We start from the raw sequence: 10976 nt of genomic DNA on the forward strand, positions 1-10976 counted from the left end.
TCCTGCTTTAATTCTTTAGGATCCTTTTGTCTTTTTTCCCTTTTTCTTTTAGGCCTATTTTCCTCCCCCTTACTGGATACTGACTCTGATAGACTATCCTGATGCTGCGTTAGTACTTTGCGTCCTTCCTGGATTAAATCAAACCCTCCCTCCTCGAGGCAAGTGCGCACCATCAAAAAGACAAGCCACAAAGGAAGAAGCAATGCAAGCAACCAATAAATATCTAAATCTACAGTGAACAGCATACCGGGGGATATTTACCGACGTCCCCTCTCCGCGTGTTGAGTTCTGGCTCCAGTTCGGCCTCTCGCGCGGGTCCCGTCCCTGGTTCGTTCCCGGGTCTCGGCACCACTTGTAGCGACCATCTACTCGACCAGCGAGAAAGAACGACCACCACACCAGGAGTCTTCTCAGATCACGCTTTATTGGAGAGCCTTTTAGTTGATGGGAGAGCTTGGGCGCGAGAGAGCGTGCACCCGAAACATAGCCGCTTATATAGGGAAATAGGAACACGGGTCTTTCTATCATTGGTCGTCTGCCTTTCACCGTCACCAGGTGCCACGGGATTGGCTGGGGACCTTACGTGGCTTGCGCATGCGCAAAGCCCAGGACCCACCGTCCCGCTAAGCACCGCCTGAAAGGGAGTGGTTACCTCAAAGCTGCAAGGGAGTGGGCGCCATCTTGTAATGGCGTTTACCCTGGCTCCCTACATATATATATGTATATATATATATGAGAGTCAGCAGAGATGTAGGCCTCTATAAATACAAGAAAATCATTTGAAGATAGTAGTTTGAAAAGTAAGCAATTGCTTACTGAGTCCGCAGTTCTAGGGCAGTGGCTGGAAAGAGAAAGATCATGCATTTTAGCTACGATTCCCTGCCTCCAGGAAGGTATTACATGAAAAACAGAGGCTCAGGTAAGGATTTTGACTGGTTTCAAAAGGAGAATGGGAAACATCCAAAATACAAAGGATTTTTCGGAGTTCAAAAATCTGGCACTTCTTTAACCAAACAGTAAAGGAGAACATTTTTTAACATCTTAAGCAACAAAATCCATTGAGATTTTTCAGCTAGGCTAAGTGACTCAGCCTTACAGTAGATATCAGCCTTGCAGCAAATACCACCTTCCCAACTAAGCCACTGTGCTAATTAGCCACTTGTAAATTGGGAGACATGACAGGGAAACGAACAAGGAAACCCGCAAAGTTACATCTAGAAAGACTTGAATGTGAGTTTTAACACATAATTTACTAAAAACAAGTCAAGATAGATAGTTGAGATGACAGGAAAATTTGAAATAATTAATACTGAAAGGGATAGATTCTGAAATTAAAACAGAACCAGTAAGTAAAAACTAAAAACTCAGAGAAGTAAACTCCTCTCTTTCAGATGATAAATTATAAAAATAGGGAGCCTGGAAAGGGCCTACCTGCATAAATCTTCTCCTTTGAGATGTTAAAAAGCTACAAAGTCTTTCAATAGATAGAAAAAGAAAAAATAAAGGGTCTAGTTTGGCAAATGCCAGGTTTTGAAAATCAAACTTATTTTCCCTATGTTTTGAGTAAGCCTAGACCAAAATAATAGTAACCAAGCCCACCAAGAATCCATTGTCTCTAATGTTTATAGGTTACTAACTGATGGGTAGATAAGAAGAAAGAGGAGGAGGAAGAGGAAAAGAAAAGCAATCTTGCATTTCCAATGCAAGCCTCAAAAACAGCAATCTCAGACTCAGATAACTATCACATAAAGATAAAAACCTTAACGAGTCCAAATATCAGGAAAATGATTATGGCAGCAATGACTGAAGTAAAAAATAAATCACTGAGGGATTTTTAATGATACCACCAACAAAAACAGCAATTTCAATCAGTTAAGCCACAAAAACTGAACCAACACACAAAGCTCAGTTTATACACTGTCCCTGGACTTAACAAGATAGGTTGTATTTTCTTTTCACTTTCTTTTGCGCATACCATCTCCTGATTGTACCCATGTCAAACACTTTCAAATCTCTTAACCCCATGTTAACAAAATCTTTGCCAAGCACGGGGGCAGTCACATGTCCAGAGCTTTACATTAGAAACAAACCACCCTTGATCTCTATGGATCCATTGTTTCCCCTTAGATCACACCTCTTTTACTAAGATATTGTTTTTGAGATTTCAGGAACCCAAGTAGTAATTATATGGCAAAAAAGGCAGTGATGTCTAGAATAATTCCAGTCACATATAACAAAATCTAACTGATTGCTTCATCTACCTGGTATTCCATGGCCTTCTATGGCCTTCTCTAAGCAAAAAAATTGGAAGATAGGAAACAATGGATCAATGCCTTCAAAATGTGGAAGTGACATCCAAAGTAAAGCTCAACATGTAGTCAAACTAACAATGAAGTATAAAGAGTAAAAGACTTCATCTCACAGGTGTTGATCTCTTTCTCATGCCCTCTTTCTCGGGAAAGTCATACCAAATTCTTAGGTTTACAACATTCAGTGGGTGGAATGACTATTCATCCTCAGTTCCTTCTTTTGGTTCTCTAATTCCCACATCTCATTCAAGAAACATATACTTTGGGAATTGGAAGCTTTTATAGATGTAATTTTAAAATAGTATACAGTGCTCAATTTCATGTACTACTGTACACAAACGGAGGGGGGAAGGGCGAGCAGATGCAGTCATTATATTCAATGTATACTGTGTAAGTATTGAACTATGTGACTTAAGGGTAGGGAAAGAAGTAAGCAAGATGCATTGTATTCATAACTGGGCTTATAGAATTAAAACATACTTGTACGATGACAGAAGAAGAGGAGAAGGAAGAAGGAAGAGAAGGGGAAGAGGACGAGGACGAGGAGAAAGAGGAGGCACAATATAAGATATAAATGGTATTATCATAGTTATAATTGTCTTCTTTACTCATCTTGATGTGTATACATAGTAGTGGAAATGAAGTTATAATCTTTTTATATATGTTTTTATTATTAAAAAAATACTGTACACTCGGGCGCTGGTGGCTCACGCCTGTAATCCTATCTACTCAGGAGGCTGAGATCTGAGGATCATGGTTCAAAGCCAACCTGGCCAGGAAAGTCCATGAGACTCTTAGCTCCAATAAACCACTAGAAAACCCGAAGTGGTGCTGTAGCTCAAGTGGTAGAGCACTAGCACTAGTGGTAGGAGCTGAGAGACAGTGCCCAGGCCTAGAGTGTTAGGTTTTTAAAAAGAGGTAGCCAAGTAAGAACAGCACCATGCACGTGGTATTCAGGTAAAGGGTAGGTTTATTTAGTAGACCTGCTGGGACCAAGCAAGGTTGGCACTCCACGCAGCTGGCAAAAGAGGGCGTCTGGCCCTGGGTTAGGCCTTATATAGGGGCAGGGAAAGGTGTGTCCAGGTAAAGGAAAGAGGCGGGACCAGGTGGGAGAAAGGTGTGACCACATCAGATTCAGATGTGACCTCAGCAGATGCAGATGTGTCCCAGTTGCCTAGGTAATACAGGTACTGGGCGGGGTCTGTTTGCCAGGCAGGAATGGACCTTACACAGAGATCAAGCCCCATGACCGACCAAAAAAAAAAAAAAAATACTGTACAGAAGGGTCACAGTTACATGAAGTAAGGTATTGAGTACATTGCCTATTGAGCATTGTTACCTCCTCCTTTGTTTTTCCCCTATAATCCCTTCCCTCCTCACATCCCCAGCTCCTCCCATTCCCCCCACAAGTTGTAAAGTTCATTTTGAACACAGTGTCTTGTAATCTCATTGCTACAATGGGTCAACCTGTATCCTTGTTTCAGTATTTTTTGTTATTTCCCTTCCCCTCCCCAAATTAGAAAAATATATACACAAGATGCAGGGCACTGGAAACAAATACAGTGAAAACAGGGGTTATACCATGTGGGAAGAACATACAAGAGAAACAAAAAAATCACATAGTACATTTTAAATATGTCAAAAATAATAGAAAGAAAAAAAACCACTTGTGTCCCTATCTTGGGGTTCATTTCACTTAACATCATCTTATATGGTCATAGGTACATAGCTTTTCACCTTTTCTGCTTGTCCTCGACTTATATTAGTTATTGCAAATAAGGGAAAACATGGGACCTATGTTTCTTTGGGCCTGGCTTACTTCACTTAATATAATTTTTTCCAAGTCTTTCCATTTCCTAACAAATGGAGCAATGTCATTCTTTCTGATGGAATCATAGAATTCCATTGTATAAATATATCACATTTTCTTGATCCATTCATCTACTGAGGGGCATCTGGGTTGGTTCCATATCTTAGCTATGGTAAATAATGCTATGATAAACATAGTTGTGCTCGTAGCCTTAGTATAGCCTTCTTTGTGATCATTTGGGTAAATGACCAAATGTGGGATTGCTGGGTCATAGGGGAGCTCTATGTGAAGTCTTTTGAGGAACCTTCCATACTGCTTTCCAAAGTGGTTGAAGTTGTATTCTTTTATAAAAGTAATTAATTTAGTATCAGAAAACTGAAACATGTTTAGAATGGAGGGTTGGAAACTAATGGGAGGAGCAGATAAATGAAAACAGGAGTGGTGGTAAATACAGTCATCATACCCAATGTACATATGGGAAAATACAAGTAAGAAACTCGATGGATGTAGTGGTGGAAGAGATATGTAGCATGAGGATGTATTAAATGGATAGTACTACAAAGCAATTGTAAATTTAAAAGTATTTTATGGAATTTTTTAAAAAGGGCCAAGAAAAATTGTAAAGCTATAGTATATCTGGAAGTATAAATGAAAATGTTTGTGATTTTTAGAGAAAATATACATTAGCCAGTCTCCAAAACTTGAAAAACCCACTCAATAGGCTGTTTCATGCTCACTTATCCAATAACCATGTATATACAAGACAGATGCTCATATACCTACTTAAGTACAATTTTTCCTCTGAGGAAACTTCTGAAAGCGTAAGTCCTTTGAAAATATATTAGCTCATAAAACCAAGTTACTGCTATTCTTATTCGGAAGCTTACTGAGAAATAAGTCTCTATACAGTTAGAACATAAGTAAAGATAATAGAAAGCATCTTGAAGAGATTGCACAGAAGAGAAGCCATATTTCTCTTATAATGGGGAAAATCACATTATATGTAGGTTTTCTAGGAAGAAAAACATTGAATGCACCATGAACTTGACAATACTATGTCAAGGAGAAATCAGTCACTATGTAAACTGTCCTTTTGATTTAAAGTTATAAAACACTGCCCTTCCTCTGGTCCATATGACATTATATTTCGGCACTCAAGGCTCTAATGTGAGCTCCTACAATACAGACAAAAACTATCTCCGTCTCAGCATTGCCAATACCCCGATGGACATAAACAATGTTGAAGAATAGTAAATAACAGCAAAATCAAAGCCAGAATTCTACACCTGGAGCTCTCACAGGCTGACCTTAGGTAAATCCCAGAAGCTGTTTTCTCTTGGGACTCAGTTATATTATTGTTAAATTGTAGAGCTTTGTGGCTGTTTGCACCTAGAACTGAGGATTTAACTGTGTTTTTCCCCCCAAGTTGGATGCAACTAAGGGATTCTTCCCTCTGCCTCCTCCATCTCAGTGTTCCATCCTTCATCATGGTCTGTTCCTTCTACTTTCTAACATCTCCTTCATTGTGCACTACTACCCACTATTCCCCAATAATAAAAATGGCACTCATAAAATTCCCTATGTAATAAACACTGTGATGACCAGTGTACATTATTTTATTTAATCCTGACCATCATCTATGAAATAGGTAAAAGTGCTTTCTCATTTTACCATCAGTGAGCCTGAGACACAGAAAGATAATATTTCCTTTGCTCTACCCATATGTCAGTACCCTGTTAGATATGAAAGAATAACCATTATATTCTTTCGATGAGGTTCAGGGCCATTGTGAAAACAATTAGAAGGATGAAAAGTGTATTTCTCGCAATGTCTCAGCCCCAGGCTGCTGTTCATGAGTCTTCATTTTTTACATTTTTATATTAATAATATAATATGGGGTTTTATTGTGATGTTCCCATATCTAAATATAATACACTGTGATCATATTCACCCCTTTAATATTTTTATTTAGCATATTTTAAAATGAGAGGATTTCATTATAATATTTCCATACATAACCACAGTGCACTTAGAACAAATTTATACATATTTCCATTCCTCCATCCCATCCTCTCTTTACTCCCTCTGTTATTCTTAAACATTTAAATAATGACTAGGGCTTACATAGAGCTCATAAAGCTACCTAGCAGATGACCGTGATTTTCTAACTGCCTCCCTACAATAGTCCTCAGAGATCCAGGTGCTTCAGTAATAATTGAAGCTTGGAGATGATCTGTGTGCTTTGATGTAAGGCAAGATTCCCAAACTATAGAAAACAAATAATGTTTTGGTCACAGTGACTTTCATTGTAAAGAATCTCAGCCACAAGAAACAGAGAAGCCACCACTTACGAGGCCAAATTATGAGCCTGTATTGGAGAGCCAGAGACTACTGGTAGATTTATGTCTCAAAGATCAGTACCCTAAATGCAGCTAGCACAAAGTTTATCTAGGCCAAAACCACACAAGGTGTGTAGAATTAAACCTAACAAAAGTGTTACACATACACAAAGCAAACCAGATGAAGACAGTTAAACCCAATAGAAAACAATCATCTAGGAAAACCATCGGGGAAATCAAGGGCCAGTTATCTAGAGGAAGAATAGACCCAGTCTCCTTACTTCACTTTTTTCTCTTGATAATTGATTGTAACTTGCTTTTGCCCAAATTTAAACTCATAGAAATTCTGAATTTTAAAAGAACTCAGACTTCCAGGCACTGGTGGCTCCTGCCTGTAATCCTAGCTACTCAGGAGTCTGAGATCTGAGGAGAGTGGTTTGAAGCCAGCTCAAGCAGAAAAGTCTATGAGAATTTTATTTCCAATTAACTATGAAAAGAACTGGAAGTAGGCTGTGGTGCAAGTGGAAGAGTTCTAGCCTTAAGCACAAAAAGCTTAGGGACAGCGCCCAGCCCCAGAGGTCAAGTCCCAGGACAAGAAGAGGAAAGAAAGAAAGAAAAAGAAAGAAAGAAAGAAAGAAAGAAAGAAAGAAAGAAAGAAAGAAAGAAAGAAAGAAAGAAAGAAAGAAAGAAAGAAAGAAAGAAAGAAAGAAAGGAAGGAAGGAAGGAGGGAGGGAGGGAGGGAGGGAGGGAGGGAAGGATGGAGGGAAGGATGGAGGGAAGGAAGGAAGGTAGGAAGGAAGGAAGGAAGGAAGGAAGGAAGGAAGGAAGGAAGGAAGGAAGGAAGGAAGGAAGGAAATGGAGGGCAGGGCAGGAGGACTCTGACAACCAAACTTTGGGTTTGGAAAGAGTAAGATAGCTTTGTATCCTTGATCAGGCTATTTACTCTAAGTCTCCATGTGTTCAATAGTAAAATGATGAAGGCAGCTATTTCCAGGAGTTTTTTTTTTCAAAATTAAATAAGACAACTTATTTCAAATGATAGGCCTTCAATTAAATATAGAAATGTAGATATGGATAACAATAGATAATTATTATGTAAGCATACATACATAATTATGCAAACATACACATATTATATAGGTAAAAGAAGACAGAGACAGACAGATAGACAAGTAGAAATAGCCTAATGCTTACTCTGAACTTGGATTATTCTTAAAGACCATAATAGCAACCCAACTACAAGGAATATCATCTTTACCTATTTCCAATAAATCTGAGAAACTGGTAAAGTGAAAGCAGCAGCAGCAGGGGCCAGACAACAGTGACTTTTACAGCAAAAGTCTTTGGAGCCACCTTGTGGCTACCTAGCAGCCCACCACCAAACCGCTCCACAGAAGGTGGAACATCTTAGATGGTTTCCTCCATAAGTAAGTAGAAGGACCCACTTCCATCTCAGACAAAAGTGCACAAATTTCACTCTTTTCCCATACATCTACCTCCAGGCTTTGTTTTTTAATTCATATAACGAATCATTCTCCCAGTGGATTCTTACGGCTTATGCAGCTGCCGATCCACAGGAGACAGGCATGTCGAGTGACTGATTAGAACAGAACCAGAAAAGAGCTCTAATAGAAATGTGTACACATGAGGTAGACAGAACACTGGCACTGAAGGCACCTAACAGGAATAAAGAAGCAAAGCCTGCAGAAAGGACTGAGTCAGAGAACTCAATTTAGTAAATATTTTGAGTCCTCACTACTGTATATCATGCTCTCTGCTGCCATCTAGAGATAGGAAGATAGCTAACCCACACGTGCTCACCTGGGAAGGTCTTTGAGATGTGTCAGAGAATCCCAACCACTGGGTAACACCATACATAGTAGAGATAGGGGCAGGGCTGTTTATAAAGCTAACTCCTGGATACAGACATGCTGTTAAAACAAAGGAAAATTTAATCTCTGTATAAAACTTTTGGTCTTGAAAACATAAAACCATTTCCTTTCCTTCTCCCCAATGAAAAATATCTCTCACTTTCCTAAGACTAAGTTCAAAACATTCAGTCCTCCATTATTCTATTCCTAACCAGATAAATTCCAAATTATTCCACCACCTTCATAGTTTTCATCCTATGAGCTAATGGTTGGTTCTAACTGACTGCACATTTCTTTCCAGTGAAGCCATGTATCCGCATGTCTCAGCTCCCCATTTCATCCAAATAAACACTGTAAACTTAAAAGTCAGGCAATACTGCCACCATTTTTGCAGTTTCCAAATACACACACCCATTTCTGTTAGCTGGACTTCACCCCCAGCAGTTGTGAACATACTTATCAGCCTTCAGCATGCCCTCAAAAAATTGTGCAAACCTCCATCTATGTTCTCCTTTCTTCTATGAGAAAGCAGTGTCTCTGCTCCTGTTCAAAGAGAACCTCTCTACCATGTTCTGTATTTCCTTTGTTCACTCTGCTCCAGTTCTTAGTTTTACCAGTTGTACTTCTTTCATCCACCTTAAATCTCTCTACATTATGTGTTTCTTGGTTTATAAGGAGGATGGAATCCTTCTCACCCTTAAACAGCTGCTTTTCTGTGGCTACCCCAACTGTCTTCTTCATTTCTTATCCCACTTTACTGGAAATCCATAGTTATCTTTAATCTTTCCTCCCATTTCTTCCATAGCGGACTACAATCTAACTTCCGCTCATAGTAATTGCTCTCTTCAGTGAGTAGAGTACTTAAATTTTAGACCCAACAGATTCTTTTGTATTTTCTATTTTACTCGATCTTTTAATACAGAATGATCCTATTGGCCACTGGCTCCTTCTTGAAATTCTCAAAGCACATTTATTCAGTATTACCAACTTCTTATGACATTGTATGTTCCTTATTTAGAGGAAAATGGAGAGAAATGGCCCCTGGCCCACCTCCTACAGACTACAGTCTATCAGAGAAGGCTGATAGAGGAAGGCAGGATAGAGGAAGCAATTCCTGTACTGAACCTTTCCACGTTCTCTTTCCCTACAACCAAAATCTTTCTAATTTTGGATCACATGTCCTAGAAATGAGACTTAAACGTGATATCTGAAAGTTTTGTTCATGGCTAGCACTGTGCCAGCTGAGCCACACCTCCAACCTCATCAATACATACATACATACATACATACATACATACATACATACATACATACATACATACATACATACATGAACCATCATCAGCTAATATCTCAAGATAATAAAGTAGGATTTTCTCACTATGCTTGATATAAAGCCACATTTCAAAGAGTTTTTGGAGAACTTCCCAAAAATTACTTTATAATAAAGCTAGCAAAGAGATTAAAATTTGATCAAAACAAATGCCCTGTCTCTCTTCCCTCCTCCCTATCCTCTTTCTCTCCTCTCTCCTCTTCCACCTTCTCTTCTTTTACTTTTTCTTCATTTTCCTCTGTCTCTACCTCTGTCTCTTCCTCTCTCTATCTCTCTCTCACTCACTTCCTCCCTCTCTCTCCCTCTCTCTTGCCTCCAGACCCAAAGGTAAACCTTCTCTCTACCCCAAACCATTTATACACAGAGTGGAAATAAACTGACAATATATTTTGAAGACAACTCTACCAGTATACTTATAGACCTTGAACTATTGAAGAGACTATATCATCTAAAGCTGTCAGGATTAGCAATTTTAGCCAGTGAGATTTTACGGTCTGTACGAAATAGATCATTTAACAAAATATTTCTCTTTCAACTTTTACTAACTTCCACCTCATCCTAAAATGAAAGCATGATTATTCTTACACAATAAAAGGCAGACTTAAAAATGTCAAACATGATTTGAATTGCTATCCCGAGAGGTGCTGGTATAATTTCCAAAGGAAAAAGCTATAATTTATATCATACACTTACAACTTAGTGCCTAATGCTTAGTTGTTTTTATTTATGTTACTTTTTTATGAAATGTATACCAATTGTTCATATTCACAGGGGTCAGCATGCTATTTCAACACATATGTATAACCTACACTCATCAAATCTACTCTCTCCTCCCTACTATAATTATCTTGAATACTGTGATCTTTTTATTTCACCATTCACACTACAATAATCCTTGTACTTCTAAAGTGATAGCCCCACAAGATTCTAAGATAGGTCTACTTAAATGTTCAGGTAAATACTCATTGATTCTAAAATATTCTATTTTCTCCACAAGTTATAAAGTAGTCTATAGAGATAGGAACTTCAAATACTACTGCAGGACAGTTTTGTTGATGTGCTATAATTTATTACAAAACACTCTGGAAGATCTAAATGGGTGTGTAACTCATAGTTCAATCCCTATTTAAGACTTCTGGTTCTTATGAGTCATAGTGAAACTAGCAATCAGCATCTCAACATTTGCAATGCCTAACATTGTTCTCCACAGGCAGCCTAGTTTTGAAAAGTATGTACCAAAGAATATGAAATGGAGAATTTTGAGATATATATATAGTATTTCATATATTATAATATATTCTCCATCCCATATGA

The sequence above is a fragment of the Dipodomys merriami genome, unplaced genomic scaffold, assembly GCF_024711535.1.
Source record: "Dipodomys merriami isolate MVZ:Mamm:240054 unplaced genomic scaffold, mDipMer1.0.p SCAF_5, whole genome shotgun sequence".
Taxonomy (NCBI): Eukaryota; Metazoa; Chordata; class Mammalia; order Rodentia; family Heteromyidae; genus Dipodomys; species Dipodomys merriami.